General features: G+C 39.7%; 1 protein-coding gene across 8 annotated transcripts in view; it reads left to right on the top strand.

Annotated features, from left to right (window-relative positions):
* The window catches only part of CDH20 (cadherin 20), a 205,800-nt gene that overhangs the window by 125,191 nt on the left and 56,265 nt on the right, over window positions 1-24,344 (top strand). The window contains exons 2-3 of one of the 8 annotated variants that reach the window (XM_072758022.1): window positions 10,992-11,097; window positions 20,762-20,807. The exons of 5 other annotated variants lie outside the window; for them this stretch is intronic. The gene's annotated coding sequence lies outside the window, so the exon portion shown is untranslated. Of the gene's footprint in view, window positions 1-7,390; window positions 9,025-10,991; window positions 11,098-20,761; window positions 20,808-24,344 lie in introns of those variants that run through there. 2 more of the 8 variants (XM_072758021.1, XM_072758020.1) reach the window with 2 other exon arrangements.

The following is a 24,344-nucleotide window of genomic DNA, read 5'->3' on the forward strand; positions in this document are numbered from 1 at the left end:
GGGAGAGGAAGAGCAGAGCTGAGAACTACAGCAGTTTCCTATTCACACTCCCTCAAACTCAGGGAAGGAGCTGCTTTGGGTTGTGTTTCCTTATATTCAAACAGAATTCCAGTCTGCAGGCTGGAGCACAACTCCCAGCCCTTAGTGAAACCTGAAGGTGAGACAAGATATAGAAGGAAGCAGCCATGTCCTCATTGCATCCAACTGTAGCTAAGACTGTAGGGCCCAGGAAGTCCAAATTCTCAAACTGGGGAGAAGGCAAAGGATCCTGGACCACTGGGAAAATATATGCTTCTGACAAAGAAAAGAATCCTGGGTCTACCAAAGGACCTGGATGTGTAGCCTCTGCTTCCTCCAGCCACAGTGGACCCTGGAAATGCCTTGTTTAGCTACATATTAAATGAGATAACATATGTAAAGCACCCAGCATGGAGCCCAGCAGATATTAAGAGTTCAATAAATATTAGTTCCCTTCCCTATTAAAAGTAACACCAGCTACACGGTTTATGTGATTTGCTCGCCGTTATTACCATACAGCACAGTGAGAGGCGTGCATAATTAAATATGTACCACTACGGTAATTTCGGTTTTTTAATTTTATTGATAACATCATTATATGCTTTATATAAGCTCAGAGTTTTCTGCTTAGCCAGCATGGTCAACTATCCTAACTTTCAAAAAAAAAAAAAAAGCAAAAGACCTTTCTGAGGGAAGAACGAAAAACAGTTTACTGGTTTAACAAGGTAAAACAAGTTTAACATCTTCCTGCAGGGTGAAGTGTCACCTTCCTCATGGATCTTCTTGCGCTAACCCAGTTGCAGCCCTCAACCCTGATACTCCCCCACCAGCTCCACACAACACCCCTCCCTCTGTCCTCCTTATACGGCAGCAAAGACCAGGCAATCTCCAAGGATATCTCCTACCATAGATGCTCTGATTCACATGCTGTCCAACCCTAGCAGTTTGGCAACACCAGCCAGGGCATGGAGCACACAGGAGCTGACTGTTGCCTGGCAAAACTATCCTCATTCAGGTCCCTGCTGGCACAAAGGGAATGTGGATGGTGCCTTGACACCACATGGGAGCTCAAAGCAATCACACCCATTTATCGACATCTGGGACCAAGAGGAAACATCAGCACCAGAGTGAAAAAGAGCCAGAGCCCTCCTACTTGAAAGCAGACACTCATGAACCAAGCACAGAGCTGAAATTGAAGTTGAGGCAGTAATGAAAGCTGCTGGAACCTCCATCCTGGGCTGGATGTGAATCGCTAAAATGTCTATGGAACCACTGAACCTATTTAGAAAATCCTCAATGGCATTTACCACTGTAGGACACTAATTCTGATTTGTAACTAACTTTAGGAAATTATAATATCTACAAATGGAATCAATCATTTCAAAATAAGCCTTGTCACAGCAGACAACTTCAATTCCTAAGTAAATCTTAAAGATGTCATCATGATGCTCACTGGCCTGGCCTGGTTGCCCAAAAACATCACCTGATGTTTTTTAAAACTGAAATTGAAAATAGGGTCATTGTCAACAGGCTCTGGCACTCATTACTCTCCACACGTGTACTCCTACAGCTACTAAATAAACAAGGCATAAAAAACAAAGAACACCAAATCTATTAACTGTACTCATCCTTTAGCCTGCTGACTTCTCTCAACCATAAATTTGCATCTGATAGTTACAACTGCCATTTTCCTACAAAGAATGGCACAACCCCATCTTCTGGCTGTGTGGACCTTTTGCTAGTAACGTACAATATTTTCCATCACAGTAAAGAAAATAAAACATAAATGGCAATAAGAACCTGGATTGTTCAGTTACCAGGTTTGCAAGAGTGAACTGACATCTGATTTCCAAAACATCTTTAAATTTTCATATTTTGGAAATAAAATGATATTTAATGTTCAGAAAAAATTAATGGCCTGGAATTTTGTTATCAAATCAGGTGAATTTTAATGGCTCATTTTAAAAATTAACTTTGAAATGAAACAAGAAATTTGAACAGCATATTAGATCAAAGCACCCAGAAAACAGATGGAAGGTGATGTTTGAGTGCAAAGTCAATAAAAACTATCCTCATTCTAATTCTACAGAAAAATCTCAGTAACCCACCCACATACATGAGGATCTGCCCTAAAAAGCAGGTGTACTCATCATTTACACAATACAAAGCTGAATAAAGACATATTCCCTAGGAACAGCAAGCAGTTCTTTTCACCATTTGAAGACTAATGAATCACTTTTTGAAATAAATACAAATAAAAGATTCACAATCTGTAAACAACTCTGAGTGACTGTCTACCCATATTAAAAAAAAAACCTCTATCCTTGTTATCTTAAAACATTCAAACTTATTTCCCAACATTTACAAGAGAAACTTTGTTTTATTTAAATGCTGTATCATGGTATGCTTCTTAAAAAATTAGTATTCATAAATCCTTCCATGAAATGTTCTAGTCATGCAAAGTTACAGAATATGTAGCTCATGATATCACTGCCATTATCCCAAGGCCATCTTGTTATGACTCTACCTTCTGCAGGTCATCATATTAATAAAGGTGCTCATATTAATAAAGGTGATCAAAACAATTGAGGGGGTGGGGAAGAGAATTAACTCTATGAAAATCTCAAAGCTATTTTTCCCACAACTTGAGGCCAGTTTTCCATGAGACAGACATAACTCCTACAAGTAAAGTTTTGGTCTGAGAGAACCAAAACTGGCTTCCTCAAGTTAGTTTTAAGGAAAAGGGGAAAATGAGTGCATGGTTACGGTAGCACTTCACGATGATCCAAAGACAGGAGGCTGAAACAGCTCAGCCTCCCAAGAGAGAGGCCCTGTGCCTTTCTTGAGTCTCTCTCTTCCCTGCCAGTCTTCCTTTGCACAGCCTCTGCGGGATACAGCATACTATTCCTCCCTGCACATCCCAGGTCCACATCCCCAGAAAACAGAAGGTATTTAGCCTACCTTGACTCAAACAGCTTCAGCCTGGGAGAGGGACTTAGCCTTTTGTTATGAACAAGTCCGCAGAAGGTTCCCAGGCTTTGAGACAGGGACAGTTCTTAAACAAGACAGACATATGCTACACAGGGACCCTAAAAGACATCTGGGGCGGTCTTGAATAAGAGGTACCATACATAATGGTGAGTCTGCCATTTGGGAGACACATTGCTAACATTTCCTTGTCAGATTCTACTGTTAGAATTATGTGCGAATTATTTCATTGGAAAATATGCTTCTCATTTTTTCTATATTTGGAGAGACTTTTGTGGCATAATTTTCCTTTCTCTCCTCTTGAGAACCTGACAGTTTCTACACACAGTGAAGAAGCATGTTTATGGTGTTTTGGTCTGTTTTTGTTTTTGTTTTTTTCTCAAAAAAAATGTCAAGAATAGTGTGTCCTTTGACAGGCAGAACATTACAACTCATCTACAAGTGTCCATTTTCTGCTATCTACCAAATATAGGACTTGCAACTTCAATGCCTTTAGGGAAATATCCACTCCTGATTAAAAATGGATATGAAATCCCAAGTTGGATAGATTAATTGCCCCTCCTCCACCCCAAAAAAACTCAGAAAAAAAGATGCAAACAACTATGAGAAAAGGCTTTATAGTTTGTACCAACCATAGGAGTATTGTCTTTTCAACTTTCAGAAAGAATTAAACTTTACTGAGCAGCTATTTATGTTTTTCATACTCTATGCTTTGCATATTGCAGACAGGAGATGATTTCATCCTTAGAGCAACCCTGTAACACTATAGATTGGAAAAACCCTCTGAGTCTCAGAAAGATGAAATAATTTTGGGGGCGGGGGGGGAATATCAGAGGTAAATGTAAACCAATCTGCCTGTTCCCACGGCCCGTGGTGTTTCTCCCACTAGTACAAATAGCTAATATTTATTAAGGACACTGTGCCAAGGTCATTCAATGACTTAGGCACCAGATACACAAATCAGCTACCATCAGCTCCATTTCTTTTTATTTCTTTTTTAGATATTATTTATTTATTCATGAGAAACACACAAAGAGAGGCAGAGACTCAGGCAGAGGGAGAAGCAGGCTCCCTGAGGGGAGCCCAATACAGGACTCGATCCCAGGACCCCTGGATCACAACTTGAGCCAAAGGCAGATGCTCAACCACTGAGTCACCCAGGTGCCCCCCACGCCCATCAGCTCCATTTCGTCCATGTGGACAGAGAAACACATAGATGTTTAGTGTTTGCCCAAATTCAACCAGCCTGTAAACGGTGGAGCTGAGATTAGAACCCAGGCGATCCAGTTGCATGTCACATCCGGCTGCCTCCTCTGGAGAATCCAATCGTGTAGACAGCATACAGCCCTCTTCAGTGATCGCTCTCATTATTAAGTTGATAGGCCGTAATTGTGTCTGTGAGAACAGCCATGATTCCATCAGAAGTTCAAAGTAAAACAGAGTTAAAATTACATAGCTCACCTTTTCATCACATGCGTGCAGGATGGAAACGACCGTCTTGGTAGGCAGGATTCTCCGATCCTTATTTCACCCTAAAGCAGCTCTTTTTCCTTATATCTTCTAAAGATTCAAGATATCAAGACATGCTAAAGGTTTCACGGGTGGGGGCAATCGCTTCATTTGTGTGTAGGGGTGCATGTGCGTGCACATGCGTGTGCACGTGGGTGGGGGTATGTGTTTGGGGAGGAGGAGAGCACAGTAGTAAAGAATATTGGTGACTCTCTTCTAAAAATGTTCTTTTCCTTACCTCTCCTTTTAAAGATAAGCGTATGTGGTGTCTCTGCCAGGAGACCTTAATGGACTGCTTTCCTCCAGTAGCTTCTTTTCCCCCTGCTTGCTCCATTAAAAGTCTTCTGATTTCAAATCACTACAGCGCAATTGGCTTAGATAATGTACTGTCATCCGCACCTCATACATCGTGTCCAGGGGACTCGCCTTACAGTAAGCATCACTTCAATTGCAAGGAGCTGGCCATGAGCCATGACCTGTGGGGGCCCCCGGTGGCCATTTATTGTAAACTATAGCTTCTGGGTGATGCTAATGAAGTTCTTCAAGAAGTCACATTTGCATGACTTCACATTTTTGTCTCCTTTAAAACTGCTAATAAAAGGCTGGCAAACATGTTCTTTATCATTCGTTACCCCATTTTCTTCATCTCTCTGTACAAGGGAAACCACTTCCATGCATCACAGTGTATCCCTTCATGACCACCAAAAACCAAACACCTCCCTGAAAAAAAAAAAAATCACAAAAACGTAATGTGGTAACTGCCTCCAAATCTGGAGCTTTATATGCAAACTGTTTATGACATTTACAAAACTGGGAAGAAACTGCAATGGCACCGTGCTTCTGGAAGGATAAGGCCAATTTCAGAATCCAATTTTTAAAAGGAAATGCCATGTTTGTTTCATGTCAGCCTCTGCTTCAGACCAGGAAAAAAAAAAAAAAAAGCGGTTTTGCCGAACAAAGCAAAAACCGTTGGTCTGGCTAGTTATTTCCAAGCAAAGCAGAGGGCAGATGGAAAGCCATTCAGTTGGCTGTAGCCCCTTGTCTTATCTACTTCCAGTTGCTTTGGAAGCAGCTGAGCAAAGCTTAACCCCATTGAATGGGGGCTCTCACTCCCTCTCTCTTGCTCTCTCTCTCTCTCATACAATACACACACATACACACACACAAATGTTTATTTAAATAGCAATATTTTTAAAAATATAGGCTGGGCTGTCACATGGACAGGTGGCCTGGCTGTGTTCGCAGTTCTGCTACACCAGGCTGGCTGCCCAGTTTGTCAAAAGCCCTGCCTCCCAACTGACCTGTAGTGACAACACCGTACACATCCGTGTATGCACAAGATACCCACGAGCCCAGTGTAGTCTCTTGTTAAGGCAGAAAAGATTTCCAGAAGGGAGCCGGTGGCACTTTGTAAATTTAGAATCAAGCTTTGGAGTATGAGTGTGTGTAAAATGGAAATCACCTCTGCAATTTCATGTTTGCATTTACATATGTACATTATAGTTTCCAGCTACAACCATATATGGGGAATTAACGAACGAATAAAAACATGTCACAAACACAGACAAATATATACTAAACACAGAGAAGGAACTAGATACATTGCAGATATCATATATGATACCAGATATCAGTGCACCTAGATACAAAGATGATATCACTTATCATACATAGTTCATAGAGATTCTGATAAAAAATTTGTATGAGAAGGATGCCTGGGTGGCTCAGCAGTTGAGCATCTGCCTTTGGCTCAGGGCATGATCCCCGGACACCCAGGATCAAGTCCCGCATTGGGCTCCCTGCTGGAAATCTGCTTCTCCCTCTGCCTATGTCTGTCTCTGCTTCTGTGTCTCTCATGAATAAATAAAAAATTTTAAAATCTTAAAAAAAATTTATATGGGAAGAAATATATAATCGACTTTTAAATGAATTTCTTTCCCATATATTCAATTTTCTTACTGAAGACTATTTTTCTCATTGCTCTCTAGTGTAAAACAATCTGCGTATTGCCTCTGATGGTCTACACAGTGTGCAAAAAAAACACAGGACCAATCAACCAGCCACATCTATGTTTGCCCACATCTGTCAACTGTCTGTGTATAAAGCTCACTCATTCCCCTGCCTGCTGCTGTATATGCAGATCATACATAGCAGAATGCCCAGAGCGTGTAGGGGAAACAAGACTCAGTTAGCTTGATGATTGTGGGGGTCACATCTTATCATCCCTGCTCACAACATATCCCATGACTGTTGCCTGCAACACGACTGGGCACTAGCTGTATCCAATCTATTTCTACGGTGTATTGTCACTGGTCAAAACTGGCCTTGTTCTCCCATTCCCTCCATTTTCCAACTGAAAAAGGAAAGGAACTGATAAGCCTGAGCTCAATTTGTTCTGGCAATTATTGCAAAGTTCCTACTGTGAGGGAGGCCCTGCCCGTTGGTGCGGAATGACACGCAGCCATCCAGGGTCCAGACAAAAGGAGACCCTGCTTTTCTCCAAGTGTATTCAGCCATATATAGACATATTGGCTGAGATGCCTGCCCATTCACATCTTAATGGGAAAAAGAGAGAGACAAGAACCTGCAGTGGGGGGAGGGGAGGAGAATGAAAGATTATCAAGTGACACCAGACAACAAAACGTGAACTTGGTGAAGAGGAAGAAAGGAAACGATTTTGACCACAGGACAGTAAATCACTGATAAAATGTGGATGCAGGTGTTTTAGTACTATCCAGCTAAATTATGCTTTTATCACAGATAAAGGTTACTCTAATGATACTGAAATATGAAGTTGAAGAAAGTTACACTTGGAGGTTGGATTATGTGACTCTCGCTTCTATTCTCTCTCTCTCCTGCACATTAATTCAACCAAATGAAACTGTTGGATGAAATACCACCAAGCTGCATTCTAAAGTGTAATTCCTCTGAAACAAGTATGTAGCTTTATTAGAAAACCAAAGTACCGGTCAAAAGGTGAAAAAAACAGATTATATTATGATGAAAAAGAGGTCATTTAAGAAAAGGCTGAAATAGCACTTCTTTTTGAAATGGCATATGGAGGCTTTTATAATACTGAAAAAAAAGGTGACTTTTTCTTAATATTTGTCCTTATTCTCTGCTTATGAACAGAAAGAAAATGTTCGACGATAAGGTCACTTTAAATTCTAGGCCATGGCACATGTTCCTCTCTGGAGCTGAATGCCCTCATCCTTCCCCCTTTCAACTATATCTAATGATAATTGTCCTGCCCATCCAACACCCCTGTCTACTAGGAAAACAGATGACAAGAAGTAATGTCAGAGTTGCGTCTGTGACATACCAGAAATCATTTCTCCCAGCAAAAGTCACTTATTTCAAAGGATAAGTAATGAAATGAGCAGGGGAAAATTAAGTTAATTTTAAAATCCGTTATTAGTTGCTTCTCTTTAGTCATAATGGAAATAGGGGGGGAAATTACAGATTCAATAACATGCATTTTTTCCATTACGGAGAATGGCTAATTCAATGGATGAATCATTAGAGAAAGATCCCTCTGGCCTTACACAACTCCAGACAGAGAAACAAAAAGGAAAAGTTTAAGATATAAAATATACTATAAAATTGTTGGGAAGAGTGAGCTACAACCCCCAACGAAATTACCTCTTCTGGCAATTAAGAGCCCGTTTGTTAGAGCATTAATAGCCTCAGGCAAACTAAACAAACCCATTCCTGGCTGCCGGTAATGACAGATTTCTTAGGGAGTATTATTTAATTAACAATAATTTGAAAGAGCAGCTCAGCTGAGACACTGCATGTACTTACTGGAAACACTGAGCAATGGTAGTGGAAAAGACGTGCCATTTGTTAGCCTTCCCATTATCTCTCGTTTCTGAAATACATAAGTAGCTGATAGGTATTTGCCACTAGGTATTTTCAGCTGCCTGTGAGGCCAACATGTCCAAAGAACTTTAGCTCTTACTGTACAAGGCTGCTAATAGTCCTCTGCTGTTTGATTCTGTTAAGAAATCCCCCAGGGCCTCAAATGTTCAGGGACAGCATTCTTTGTCCTTCCCCCTTCTAGACAAGGGCAACTGCCAGCCCCCCTTCCCTGTGTACGCCAGGCTCCCTCCCACCCCCATACATCATTTGCTGCTAATCACCTAACATAAGTGATGCCTTTTGTTCTCCTTCCCTTCCCAAGTAGCTTTAGGTTGCATCAGCAACTTGGTAGCTGGCTGGGCCTTACTCCCCCCAGAGACGCCTTCGGACCCCAAGGCGCACTGACAGAGGAGGGAAAAAGGCTTTAGCCAGGAGCAGTCTTCTCCCCTCCGCGTTACTGGACTAAATCCCCACCTCCAACAGCCTCCTTTAGAGCTGATTATCATTTAAAGACCAATTTCAGAATGGCAGAGGGAGGACCACTTTAAGTTGTTCTGACAGACAGTGGGAGCTGACGTGAACTCCATGACTAAAGTGGCAAGCTCAGGAAAATGCAAAAATAGTGCACTCCCTGGAAGAAGGAGAAAAGTAAGTTATAAAACTTTCCATGTCGTATGTTGTTTCCATGACATAGCTTCACAAAATCTGGTTTAAAATTGGTCAATGGCATAGAAAGACTGTGTTGGGAAGTGAAAGTGTTGATTTAGTTCTGTGGAAGCCAAAAGACGCTAGCTAAGACAGTAATTTTAAATTATTATTGGATGGCTGTTAATTGTACTTACCAGTGTCCATTAAAATTCCTGCCAACATAAAAATCTTTATCTTGACTTGATTTGTGAGAAGCTTAGGAATGAATAGTCAGTGTAGAACATGGTTATTAAGCCAAACAAACTTGTTTGTGGCTTCTGAAAAGACAAATGTGAAATCCCAACCAGATAGCTCATGCTTAGGAGAGTAGATTAGGACAGGGTATGTGCAGAGCACCAGCATCCATAGTGGATGAAGACTGATTGCAGGAGCTAAAGATTTTTCTTTGATTCTTCTGAGTCCACGGTAGCTTTTACTCAAATAATATCAAAAGCATCTGATTAAACACATCTCCCAGAAGGATTTTATCGTAGGACATGCTTTATTGTGTACAGTAGAATCAGATTGATATCATACGGCATCAGCCAGTGAATGCCTTGTTTTGAAACAACTTGCGGAAATAGATTTTTATCCCCTTCTTTAATCCTAATTCGATACTATTAACCAATTCCATTATTTAAATTGACTATTAAGATTGGAATCAGTTTGATTTATCAGAATGTATTTCCCATTAATAAGGTTTTCTTTCTAGTCTTCCCTTTTAACCTTCATTTACTTTTAGCACTTTGAAGAGAAACATTTACAAAATCTTTTTCCCTCGTATGGATTAAAGCATGTGGACTGGTTCCTGTTAAACCATTCTTAGCCTTACGGTATAAGAACAAAACCTTGTAGAGTTTATATGCATTTCTTTTAACGATTTTTTACTGCATAGGGGAAAAAATGAAAGGGATTATAAGAGAAAGAAATAATAAATTTTGCAAAAGATACATAAGAGCATTTTCCATTCCAAAGAAACCCAATTCCTTTACTGACATAGAAAAGAAATTTACAGGAGTTTTAACTGCTAATGCAGTTTCCACTAGTAACATCTGAACATCTTTGTGGCACTGCTATATAGTATTTAAATACCAGAAAGGGGGGAAAGTGCCAACATAAAAGCAATGGAGACACACAATTTTTCCAGACAGCAGAGCTAACAATCCTATCTTGCCACAAGTGTTACCTGAGATCAATCCGCAAGTCATTAACAACAAAGGAAAGTTTTTTCCTTTAACAGATCCTTTACAGCAAGTAAAAGTAGAAATAGGTAGTAGCAAATATCATCACCAACTGACTAGAGAGAAGGACTGCTAGTTCTTTGCATTGTATGCTCATAAATTCAGCATTTCTTCTAGGCAAGAATGAGTGAAATGCTGCAAATGCTTACTCTGATGTAAAGTCAGCATTTGAAAATATCACTGATTTGTGGAATTTGCAAAAGGCCTTATGTCCCTTGGGTTCCATTTCCACCTTTGGAAGTCCTACTTGAGTCTGTGGAAGCATCCCCTTCTGCAGTCTCCTGCCCGTCCTCTCTCCCTGACCAAAAAAAGGCAGATTTCTCAATTTCCATAAGCTACCTGTCCCAGTTTATGAGCATCACTGTTCAGGAAATCTTTGTTTAAATCTCTCTACTGATTAAGGACATGGTCCCTGCTCCTGATTCCGAGGAGATGCCTATCTTCAGTGAAAATGAATGTTTAAAATTTGGATGCCATTATTGAGCTACACCTTGACTTTTTCTCCTCTAAGCCTTTCTCCTCCCCAGCCTCCTTTCCTGGGGTGCCTGGCTGGCTCAGTTGGCAGAGCATGCGACTCTGGGATGGACTCAGGGTTAGGAGTTCAATCCCCATGCTGGGTGTAGAGATTACTTAAAAATAAAAAAAAATAAAATTTTTTTTTAATTTCTTTTCCTTGGACACTGTTAGGTTTCATCTTTAAAGCCTTGAGGACTCCTCTGAACCTGATCCAAGCTTCTACCCTCACTTCACAGCCTCCTTTGGGTTGCAGCTCTCAGACATGGAGAAAGCTCTGGTGAGGAACCCAGTTTCACCTGGCAGATCCTCAGGATCATACTCTGTTAACATTGCCATATTCAGTGCCATGATTTGCGCTGAAATGAGAATGTTATACTGCTAAATCATTGTTCACTTTTTGTTTAATTTCATTCTATTCCAATTTTTATTAAATTCCTGCTTGGTGCTGACACTGTGCTAATCCTGAAGACACAAGGGTGACAGTCACTGCCCTCAGAGAACTCACAGGCTAGTGGGGAAAGCAGACCATGTGGGCTGACCGGGCATAATGGACAGAGTGGCATGGGGGCACAGAAGACAGGTCTCGTAATTAACAGATGCTTCCTGGAAGAGAGGTTGCCAAGTAAAGGGCCTAGAAAAAGCATCTGTTTGAACAAAAGCATGAAGGTGTTAAAATACAGGGTCTGTAGTTTATTTTAATGAACGAAAAAATATGAGAGAAGGGAAATGAGGCTAGAATGGTAGGCAGATCATGTAGGTCCTTGAGTACCTTGTCAAGGAGTTCAGTTTTATCAGTTAAGAAAAGAGGAGCCATTAGAGACCTTTTAGCAGGTGAGTGACCTGTTAAGATCTCTCCTGCTGATAGGAGAACAGATTAGAACAGAGACACCACGGAGGAGGTAGCTACAGTGGTGAAGGTGTAGAAGTTACTGGGGCAGCTAGAAACAGAAGGAATCTTACATTAACTTCTGGATTCCTACTTTGATGGCTGGAAATGCCACCTGTTCCATGGCTAGCATAAGCAGAGCAAGAGACCCAAAGAGAAAACAATCAGAAGTCAAACTGGGAGGAAATGATATCCACTATGACCCGCCAGTCTTGTATTTCTTCAAGGAGTTCTTATTTCCAGATATTACTAAATTTTATTTTATTCATTATTGCTCTGCTTATATTTTAATACTTCTTCAAAGAGCCACATGTCTACAGCCAAGTCACATCCTTTTCTACCATCTCTTTAATCTGTTCTACTTTGCAAAAATCCCAATACTTAGTGATCATGACTTTAATATCCTTAAACTGTGAATATTAAACACTTGATACAGAACTTACTTTACTACTTGTCATTGTACTAAAGTTGAAAATGATCCATTGATAACAATTCTCCAGTCACTAACAGTCAGAACCATATTTCCTTATTTTTTATGCCTGAGCAGTCTTATGCAAAAGTTGTGCATGTATCACTTATATAGACACACCCAACCTTTACATACACCCATCTCTACCACAACAGATATGGAAATTAGGCCATTCAAACAGAACTTGCTCTCTATGTTTTTTTTTTTTTAAATCAAAGAATGACTATTCCCCCACCCCCTAAATCCCTTTCCAAATACAAAAACTCGCCTTTGCTCATCTGAAAATGCAAAAGTTCTTCCACACTGAATTCAGTGGCCCTGAATAGCTTGACTGATGAGCCAAGTGTGAGTAAGTGTATTTTCTACACATGGTCACAATAATGTCCCGTCCCACAGGCTCTCCTGGGGCCTTGCCACTCCCCTTCAATAGGTGGAGCCTAATTCCCTTTTAAGTGTGTGGACTGGGAAGTGGCTCACAACCAACAGAATATAGCAGACATGAAGCTTGAGAGGATTCTAAGGTTGGGTCATTAAAGCTAATGCATCATATGCTTTGAGAATGTACCCACCTGAGAGCCCTGACCACATACATAGCCCAAATGCTTTCATGGAAGCCCCCACGCTACTAGGAAGCCCAAATTAGTCCATGTGAATGGAAATTGCATGTGAACATACTAAATGAGACTGTGTGAAGAGATAAGAGATGGCCCAGCAGGCTCCAGTGACACCAGACCCCTGCTGTCCCAGTCCAGCCACCATTTGACTGCAAATGCCTGAGAAACCCCAAGCCAGAATCATCTAGCCAAAACACATCCAAAGTTTTGACCCATAGAAACCACAAAAATTAATAAAATAATTGCTGTTTCAAGCTACTACATTTTGAGGTGATTTGTTTCATAGCATAGCCAGAAAACAGGAATTAGTGCCAAAATGATCCAGTACAAGGTCTTTAATGGAGGACTGGTATTCAAGATCCCTCTTACACCTCATTGTATGAGGCTACATATTCCTATGATTTGTGCCTCTTGACCCAGGCCTGAAACTAGTCAGTGATCTTGATGCTGACACTAAATTGGGTTCTGAAGACCCCGAAATGACTAGAAGATCCTATATTGAAAACAGTTCTCACTCTTCATGAACCCAATGGTCACTACTGGAACCCATGAGGGCTCCACTTTGCTAGTTTTAGACCAATGTATTTTGCTTGATCCATTTGGGAATCTTCTTTTTAATACATCCCTTGTTATCTTGATAAATGTCCCTAAGAAGAACAACAAGCTTAAGTATATATTCAGTGATTCTATTAGAAACTAACTGGACTAGATTTTGGGGGAGCAGGGGGAGTCCATTCAGAGTTCAAATTAAGACCACCTCACACATTTGCTTGAAACGTGGTTCTGTTACTGAGCTACAGAACACTACTGAAGAACCACCAGGGAATAAACATAGCCCAGAAAGAGAAGGATATCAAACCAATATCTGCCCCATGATTGTATCACTATGTTATAATTAGAGGGGGGCTAATGCTAGAGATTGCAGATCAAATAAGCATTCTTGTTACATATGCATGGCTATCTGCGCATGGCTGGGCATGGTCTGGTGGGGATAGCCAAGAGATGGTGGTATCAAGGAGGAGTAGAGAATATTGAATCTCAAACTTAAAGACAATGCCTTCTACCATTACGCTCTATAAAGGTAACTGAGGTCTATAAATAATGGATAATAACCAGCCTATGATCAGCTAATTCTAATATAACTTGACTCTCAGTATTAGTTCATTTTGAGGTATTTCTGGGGTAGATTTCCCATTTTCTGATAAAACTTTTTTTTTTTAGAACAGCTTTCAAACCAATTGTTGATCTTCCCTCAAAAACAGAGCTGCATGATATTCCTTCACATGGGTATAACATAGTTTTTAAAATCATCTATCACTGGAAATCTGGATTAATCTTTCTTTTGCTATAATAAGAATACCATAATAAATACAAATAGATTTAAATTCAAATAAAATCTTTATCAAAATTATTTCCTTGGGATCAATTAAATACTCGCAAAACTGCTTTCAAGAAAGCTTTTGTCAATCTACACTTCTATCTAAGTAAATGTCTAATTCTCCACATTCTCAGCAACATAGGTTTTATAATGTTTTCCAATTTAATAGGATAGAAGTAACTCATTTTCTTCAGCTACTTGCAAAAGTAAAATTTTATCATATATTATAGGTCATTTTATTTCCTCTTTTATGAATTTCTCTTACTGTCATTTGATCATCATTTTTAAAAATGAGTATAAAGGCTCTTTAGTATGGTAAGGGTAGTACCTCTATCTATCTTCTATCATTTTGCTAAAACACATGAACTTTCTCAATGGTAATACAGAGTTCTAGAAGACTGTTTTCTCATGCATGTTGCTGATTTTTATACTCAAAATATAGCAATGTCTAGTAATTATTTAGTTCAATCTATTAACATTATCCTTCATTACCTATCATGATACTTTGGGAACCCTTCTTCAACCCAGTATCATAAAAACAATGTTCACCTATATCTTCTCTTAGTATTTTTTTAAAATATATTCTACTAACCTGCATAGTTTGATTTGTCCCATTTGACTCTCCAATGAAATGGAAAATGGATGGTGGATGGTGAAGGACAGGATACAGCTTTTCCAACCACAGTTAACCAACTTACTGAAGACATCTGCCTTGCCACATATATAATATAGATTAAGATGGAGCTTAGTAAAGAGGATACAGTAATAAAGAAAAGGAGAAATAAGACGAAGGCAGAGCCTAGCAATTTTACCTTGAAAAAGCTTCAGAAGACCAGAGTTCTGAAAAATCCTGCACTAAAGGATTTCCACTTCCTTGATCCTATGAAAACACAATCAGAAATATAGGTGCCAGAACTGGGTGTTATTCTATATGTTGGCAAATTGAACACCAATAAAAAATAAATTTACAAGAAAAAAAAAGAAATATAGGTGCCAGAAATATAACAGTTTAAAAAAAAAGAAATATAACAGTTGCAAGTTTTGGCTGGGGGAGAAAGGCACTAATGCATAAATGCTAATAATGTAAATACTAATGACTTTGGTCATTGTAAGATACATTATGATCTCAGAAACACTTAAAAGTTTTTTAAAAGTCCTAAAAAATACAAAATATATTCATTAAGTCTGTTTGGGGGCTTTCTTTTCAGTTCTTCAACATCTATTTTATTTTAAAATGCTTTTAAATTTTTAATCAGTTTTTATTTTATTAAAAGTAAAATATTTGTATCGGTCAAAAACAAAACAATACAGTACTGGAAAGCTTATAATAAATGGAAAAGCAGTGCCTTGTCCCCCCCAAAACCCAATACCCAAAGGCAACCCCAGAAGTTCTTTCTTCAAGTGCCTGCTTATATATTTCTAAGTAATATGCTTACACAGATATTTCCTCAAATATCTATTTTTTAAAGATTTTATTTATTTATTTGAGAGACAGCTCAGAGGAAGAGTGAAAGGGAGAGGCAGACTCCTCACTGAGCGGAGAGCCCCATGTGGGGCTCGATCACAAACCCCTAGGATCATGAGCTGAGCTGAAGGCAGACATTTAGCCAACTGAGCCACCTAGGCGCCCCATGAAATATCTATTTTAGATATTAGCACTTGACTTCCCAGTACAGTAGTTGAGGATTTAATTCTAAATATTCCCACCCATTCTCTACTCCTTCACCCTCTCAACACAGTTCTATTTCAACTTTCACTAAAAGAATAGTCAACACATACTTTATTATGAATGAATGTTGTTTCCTATCATAAGCAAAGTTGTACATCAAGATTCTAATTCTTGTTTTCCAGAATAGTTTTGTTTTTCTGGATTAATGACTGCCTATTCTTTTCTTTTCTCCTCTTCTTTATATCTGTGTCACTATTATTTTTTCAAATGTTCAAAAGATCTGTCTTATGCTTATCGATAATTTTAACAAATACTGCAAGAATCTCTCAAACCCACTAATACTAGCTTCATTTTTTTTCCCGGGGCCCTCCCCACTCCCACCCCCACCCAGCCTGGTTTCTGTGTCTAGGCCTAGTACATAACTGTTATCCTAGGCCTTCTCCTTGCTGGTCCTCTACATTGGATCTCCTTTCTCTGGGATCCCATATCTTTTTCTCAGTCTCCTCTATCATTTTGCTAAAACACATGAACTTTCTCAATGGTAATACCGAGTTCTAGAAGACTGTGGAGCAATTTTCATCAGAGACTTCTATACATAGCCAAACTCAACAGAACAAAAACATTTTATTTTGTTGTTGTTGGTTTTGGTTTTTTGGGTTTTTTTTTGTTTGTTTGTTTTTAAGATTTTCCTTATTTACTCATGAGAGACACACACAGAGAGAGAGAGAGAGAGAGAGAGAGAGAGAGAGAGAGAGAGGCAGAGACATAGGCAGAGGGAAAGCAGGCTCCATGAAGGGAGCCTGACATGGGACTCAATCCCGGGTCTCCAGGATCAGGCCCAGGACTGAAGGCAACGCTAAACCGCTGAGCCACCCGGGCTGCCCTCAGTAGAATAAAAACATTTTAAAAGGAAATGTAAATATGGTCATGCGGTGAAGACTGGACTGATAGGATCTAGGTTCAAGAAGGAGGGGGCTGTCAAAGCATTGTTGACCTTGAAAAGAATTATAGAAATCTTCTCATATCAGCCCCTTTCCCCCTGAATTAAAGAGATAAAAAAGCTAAACCATCAGAGATAACTTTGTGGCCATATCCCTTTAACTAGACAACTAAAAAACGTCCCAGAATTTTAGACCACTGTCATTTTACAAACCCCAATTCTCTCATAAGGTTTCTTAGCATCTCTACAAAGGATTCCTTAGCTTCATATTAACAACAAATGATGCCAAAGTCTAGAGCACGTGTGACCTATCAGGCTTTATTTTATTTGCTGTCCAAGAACAAAACTATCATGTGTAAAAATCTATTCTTTTCTGGAAATTTTTTGCCTTTATACTGTCTAATTATACATGCCTCTTAATACATTAGTGGTAAGAACAGATATTAAGTATGAGAAAATATTAAACAAAATTAAAAGAATGAGGGCAGAAAGAATAATAATATCAAACTGTTAAATACGTTTTTACAGCTTAAAAACACATTGGCACTCTATTTACTAAACACCTGGGATGTGTCAAATACTGTGCTAAGTATACAGTTGATAGGGATAAAAGACACTATCTGTATCTTCAAGGAGCTTACAATATGGGGAAGAGAGAGGTAAATAATTACAATATCGAATAATTAAGAGCCAACAGAAAATGCAAGAGGTACTGTGAGAAGAGAGATGAGAAGGGGAATACAGAGAAAGTAAAAAAATAAAACAGTAAAATAAATAAAATAAAACAGTAAAAAAATAAAAAATGATCTATAGTATTAGGTCATGATAATCTTTGACAACACTTTAAACCGTTAAACCTTTAAGCCCTTTGAAGAAGATATCTGAGCCTCAACAAGGTTAAGCAAACACCCAGCATCACACATCGAGGGGCAGAGCCAGAAGTTGTCTTAAGCCAAAATGTCCTGAGTCCAAATTCTGTATCATTTTCCAAAAGAGGGGTGTTTTTTTTTTGAAAACAGATATTAGAAGTTTTTTCCTTTAACAGAAAAAATAAATAAACATCACTGTGATTTTTTGTTTTCTTTTGTTTTTGTTTGTTTGATTTTTCTTTTGCTTTACCAGGAGTTTTTCTTTTCCTTGGACAGAGTATCCAGTTGTCCTCTATGTATACAATCCTTACACGTTAGAAAAATGAAAGCTGGGCAGCCCTGGTGGTGCAGCGGTTTAGCGCCGCCTGCAGCCTGGGGTGTGATCCTGGGGACCCTGGATCAAGTCCCCACATCGGGCTCCCTGCATGGAGCCTGCTTCTCCCTCTGCCTGTTCCTCTGCCCCCCTCTCTCTCTGTGTGTCTCTATGAATAAACAAATAAAATTTTTAAAAAAGAAAAATGAAAGCTAAAGTACGCATAATTCCAACGTGAGAATGGGTATTGTGTAAAGGGAACATCTGGGAGGTGACAGGTCAAAAGGTCCAGATCAGTTTCACCAAGTTGGCTGTAGGAAGCCACCTGGAGCAGGTCCAGCCCTGGATCAGGAGCAGGGGGCCTGGATGCAATGTGTGCTCTGGAAGCAGTCAGAACCGCTCTCAGGGAGAGGATGCAGATCACATTCTTTATGTCCAAAGCTGCTTTAAGGTTTTGGACTAAAAAGAGAAGGAAAGTTCTTGCCTCTTTAAATATCAGGCATGGAAGGATGAATTTTTTATTCCTAAATCTAGAACTAAATTTATTACCTTGCCTCTAATGAATGCCTGCTTCCAATTTCCAGCCATAATCTAAACACAAACCTTCCTGTCATTGTTTCATTAGCCTCCCAACCCCCGTACCCACATTCCTGCACATCGATTCAGTTTCCCATTGATGGGGACTCTGTGTCCTCAGGGGTTCAGACTCCTCGCCAATCCTTCTCCTACCCCTGGAGTCCTGGTCAAAGTTCTCCTTCCAGGTTCCCCTGGACTCTCCACTGACTCTCCCACTGGCTCTCTGCTACAGTCCAGCAACGTTACTCAACAGTGACTGGACTGGCTCGTTTGCATGCTCAAAAACCTTTCATTGCTCACTATGAACAACTAGATTCAAAATACTTCAGCCTAGCAACATTCACAGCTCCTAGCTACTGTTTTCTGCCTGTCTTTCCTGCCCCATCTCTCACTACTCTATTGAATGGGCCCCATTCTCCACTCAATTTCAAGTATTTTTCTCCTGACAGGGCTTGCATTTGCTTTCACTTGGAAGGTCCTCCTTTCCATCTTTCAAGGTTTAGTTCATATGCTACCTTAAACTCTTCCTTCCCGACAGAAATTATTGCCCCCTCTCCTGACCTGGCCTAGCACTGCTTTTAGGGGTCTGGCAGGCATCATCACCATCAGATCCATGTCATGGTGAGTCACATACGAAAATGCCATAGTTACTCCTGAGGAAGAATCCAAGTTCACCCGTTCACTCTCCCCATAGCATCTGCCAAGAGCCCTAATGTCAACTCACATCATGGCCAATTTAAGGAGCTGCAAAAAGATGTGCCAATCAGCTCTGGTGAGAGCTGGTGGGATCCTAGGAGCCATCCCAGCACACCACTACTGGTTTGTCTTTGTGTCAAAGGGGAAAAGTATACCTTTTCCTGGAATTCTTGCAAAGACTTAATAATAAAATAAATAAAATAAATAAAATAAATAATAAAAATAAAAAAAAAATAATAAAGGTACAGGACTTAACAAAGGCTGGCATCAAGTGCCAGTACTCCATGCCAGTACTTCCGCCGTCACTGCTTGTTATTCCTGCTGCTACAACACTGTCATCACTGCCACTAGTGATGCCATAATGCCTACTCCTATTACTATTTCTACTACCAGCTTTAATGGCAGTATCTCCCCCACTACACTGTAAACTCTTTGAGAGAGGAAAAGAGAACTAACATGGATTAAGCACCTACTGTTTTTCAAACACAAGGCCATTGCCCAAATACCATGCTAAGAGCTTCGTGGATATTTTCCCACTTAATTCTGACAATCATCCTGTGAGACTCTATAATTATCTCTAGTTTGCACATGACAAACAGACTGAAAGAGTATAAGTCACTGGCTCAAGATTGCACAGATAAAAAGTGGTAGGGCTAAAACTGGAACTCTATTTCATTTGGTTTCACAAACTACTATTGATTAAGCATATCTGGTGCTCATGTATTTATCAAATTAATACATTAAGTCTTAATTTTAGACAACAAACTGACTTTTGCCAAAACTCTTCTTCCTATGGTTTAACCATTATGGTCCAGGAAAGACTACTGATTTGTCCTATTTCCCTAAAATTCTGTACAAAGACAAAGGTATAAGAAAAGCAATGAGTAGGAATTATAGGAATTATTTGCAACTTCAAAGAAGAACTTTAGCCAGATAATTACTTAATTTAAAACACACACTTTTTAAAAATGAACAAGTGCAAATTTAGTGCAATTATAAATGCCACGTAAGACTAGAAATCAGGGAACATGTGAGACAACTCTGAAAAATCAAAATTGATCATTCTTGTCTAACTGGAGTCAAAGAAATTGCCCATGGACCGAACTGTACTTTCATTAGCTTGATTAAAAGTGAAAGCCAGAGGAAGCATAAAGTAGGTCAAAAACTTCCTGACTCCTTTAGGATTAAAACATGTACTAGATACTAAGTATGCGTGAAAGGATCCGTAAGAATCTATTTGCCATTCTTGGAAGATATGGAAGGAAAGAAAGGGCATCCTCAAATGGAAAAATTAATTACAATAGGAATGAAACCACAGAGGAATTGGGCATGAACTCTAGTGAAAGGATTTCTAAAGTGGAAATGCCTCTATTGAGGACCTGAGCTGGGGAGTTTATAGCCAGAGAGTCAGTGTATATGTAGGATGCACGAGGCAGTTTTTATTATGGGCCTGATCAGGTTTTTCAAAGCCAGCTCCTAATCATATAATTCATAATTTCTCCCATTTTTTTTTGTTCTACTCTTCACCCAGATACTGTTCCTAAACTCCATTCAGCCACCCTGCACCTCCCCCTCAGGTATGTCACAGCCCCACGCTTCCATACTTGAACTTCTTAAAAGCATTCCCGCTCATCAACTAGTTCCGTTGTGGGAAAGAAAAGGAGAGAAAGAATAAGTGGTGAGAGAAGGAAGATTTCAGAGATAATAATAGCAGAGTGATCATTTTAACAGCTGTAGCCTTAGGCTCAGGGTTTCCAGTTTTTGAGGAACCAGGAGAAGTGGGGGTTCATAGAAATATAAGAAAATCAGAATAAGTGAAAGTGATGACCACCTTTTTGAACAAATCCCCGTGGAAATTAGTATGCTTTGTTTTTCTTCTGCTGCTCAATTAAAAAAAAAGGCAATACCATAACTCCTCAATTCTAGACACACTATTAATTTATTAATAGCCTCTCTGAGGAGGGGGGGAGGAAATATGACCACATTAAATGTACACACTGACTCTAAACTGTATCCATTTCAGAAATGCTAACTTTGGGGTTGGGGACTATGTCATGAGGCAGGTAAGGTATGGAGCAGGGGAGTGGAAGGAAAAGAAAAACCCGAATCCAAGAAATCTAGTACTTGGACAACCTCTTCTGGCTCTGGAGAGGGTCAGTCACCTCCACAGATTGGCAGCTTTGCATAGGCTGGTATATTGCTTCTGTTTCACTTAATGACCACCCAGGAGGAAACAGAGGATGGCACATCTATAGTAAATAAAAAAAGACTTCAGGTCAGAGAATGTCTCATCTTTCTCAGACTACAACACCAGAGTAGACACCCTTTCCAAAACACATCTACGGTGGTGGGTGGACTTGGGTCAGCCAAGGCATTCACACCCAGACGCAGAACGAAAATATCTCCTTTATAGGATTCCGCAGTGGGAATCTTATTGTTTGTGAAGTGTACATATTCAAAGACATCATCACCATCATATGAATTTTTCACTCCAATTTATACCACAACCACCTGCTTTTTGTTCTCTCTGGGTTCTATATTCTATACTGAAGAATTGGGACTCCTAAATAAAATATGTTTGCTCATATTTCTCAAGTGAGACCCTTGATTGAAAGGCAAGATAGCATCGTGACCCTGGGACGCGTTCTGATTTAATGTTGCTGAACGTCCTGGTTCTATAAAGTAAAAGTGATAGCTTAAGAAGTTTAGCTCCCCAAAACCACACCACTGTCTGTATTTACCTCTTAAAGCCAATCAAAAAATTAAAACACCTTCCCTCCAGAGAGGGAGTCAGCAGCAAAGGCAACTGACTTTCTGCTTCTACAGAAATGTCTTTTGAGCTTTACTGAGTAGTACTTCCATTAACCATGAAAAGCTCAAGAAAATGGAAATAATGGAAAAAGAAATCAGAGGGAGACCATAAAAGCCCAGTTCATTTCAAGGAGAAAGTGGTAACCATCCCTTCCCCCTACATTTTAAATATCACAACGAATTTAAGTAATGAAATAAACAATTCACCAAAAGCACACTTTATCTACAACTTTAATTTCTTCCTACTGTGTTCATTACCAGGCTGTTTGCTTTCTTCAGGCAGGATGGGGGAAAAACTTTTAAAAGACTCATTTAACACAGAAGTCAATTTCCACTAATGTATTCTTTGTGTGGCATATGTGGTCTTTCAAAGCAGATCTATACATACAAATACACATACATTAGTCTCTTCCTTGACAAGAATGACAGAAATGAACCCACCTTCAAACATCATCACTACGATTAGCCCGTAGGAAAGACACAAACGAGAACCATATTTTTTATAACGCATCAAAGCTGTTAGTATTTCTGATAGAACTGACTTCCCCGCACTTGCATAAACAGTCCTAATTGTGAAAAGAATAATGTACCTTTTGTATAACCCAGAGTTTACTTTCTGAAAAGTTAGGCAGGGAGGATTTTTTCACGCATTCTGCCCTGAGGAAGCAGGAATAAAGTGCTTCCCCCATCAACTATAGCTATCAGGTTATTTAACACAGTAAGAGTTTACAGGTGCTGCGGGCTCTGATATTTGCTGTTTGTGAGGGGGGGAATGTGAGAGGGGCACCCAGACCACCTGAGCTTTCACAGGAATACCTAGGGCTCCACAGATCCTAAACAGCCAAAAGCCACTCTCGTCTGTGTTTGGCGAAAGGCTTTACACTCGTGTGTAGGAGGCCAAAGTGGGCAGGAGACAGAGATGAAAGCTCAGGCAGCTGCACCACCTACAAAATATTCATCACAAAGATTCCAAAGAACATCTTTTTTTTTCCCCCTGGCGCTCTTCAGATCACACTGAGGTAAAGACAGGGGGTTTTAATTGGCAAGAATGCATGTCTAGTTTGTGAGAGATGAGAGAATATAAGGGACAGGATTTAAAATCCCTCAAAATGGCCTCAAATCTTATTTGAATTGTCCAGAAAATTTAGCCAGTACAAGCAGGAAAGGAGACATCTGCACACCCCCACACCCAAACATGTGGGCACCTAAGCACTCAGAACCCGACAGTGAGATGCTAAAAGTAGCCAGAGAATATATGACATAGTTGAAAAATAATGCTTAGGCAAAAGGCACGCATGTGAAACACAGATGTGGAAGGAAATATATTAAATAAAGTATATATATTGAGTTTTAGCTTTGATAAATGCAATCCGAAAAGAGAATTTTTCTCTATTCTACAGAATTTTCTAACTAGTAGTTCTTCATTAAGTTCACTTCTACAGGAAAAAAAAAAATGTGGTTATTACAAAATTAGGCTAGGCCAGAATCGAATACTCCAGAGTACTTATCCTAGATGCAGAAATCTGTGAAATGATATATATACATTAGGCCCTTCCGGAATGGTGGTCCAAACAGTGCCCACGAAACATGGTGTGGGCTCGGCTTTATCATTTTTACACACAACTCAGCTAACTTCTCCTTGTGTGGCTGGCACCTCAGCCATTTACAGTCCATCTTCTAAGTCCCAAGAACAGCATAGCTGTTTCTCACCAATCTTTTTAATTAATCCATCTCCCTGGGTTAAGACTCCTTCTTCCAGAACATCTCTTCCTAGACAGGGATCAGAGAAACATGAGCTGGGTTTTTGTCTATTGGTCCAAAGAGGAAAACCACTAATACTTGGTACCTGACCCTCTGGAACACCATTGTTCTTTATTAACAAACACATCACCCTAAATAAGGCACACTTAGCTCCCTTTTACTTACCAGTCAATCCACATTTAAGAGCTAGAACTTGAGGCACAGCCTCCCCATTCAGTTACAGAAAATCTTTAGTCTCCCCCAGCTTGTCGTCTTTATTAGTTCTCACTGAAGGGATTTCTCGCACAGAAATGAAATGGCATATTGTGTGAAATGATTATAAGATCTCTTTTTTAATTCTTTTGTTCATTTCAATAGTGGGTATTTGAGAGGACGCTAAAACGAGTTCTGGTGGCGACAGGTAGAAGGTGGTAATTCAGATGCCATCAAAGCATTCACTTTAAACCACTTGTAGAAATGGAGCATTATTTAGTTGCATGGGTCTGAAATCCCCAAACACACATTGTTCTGAGACGATGACAGCAGTTCTCTACATTAACAGT

The sequence above is a fragment of the Vulpes vulpes genome, chromosome 5 (assembly GCF_048418805.1).
Source record: "Vulpes vulpes isolate BD-2025 chromosome 5, VulVul3, whole genome shotgun sequence".
In the NCBI taxonomy this organism is placed as follows: Eukaryota; Metazoa; Chordata; class Mammalia; order Carnivora; family Canidae; genus Vulpes; species Vulpes vulpes.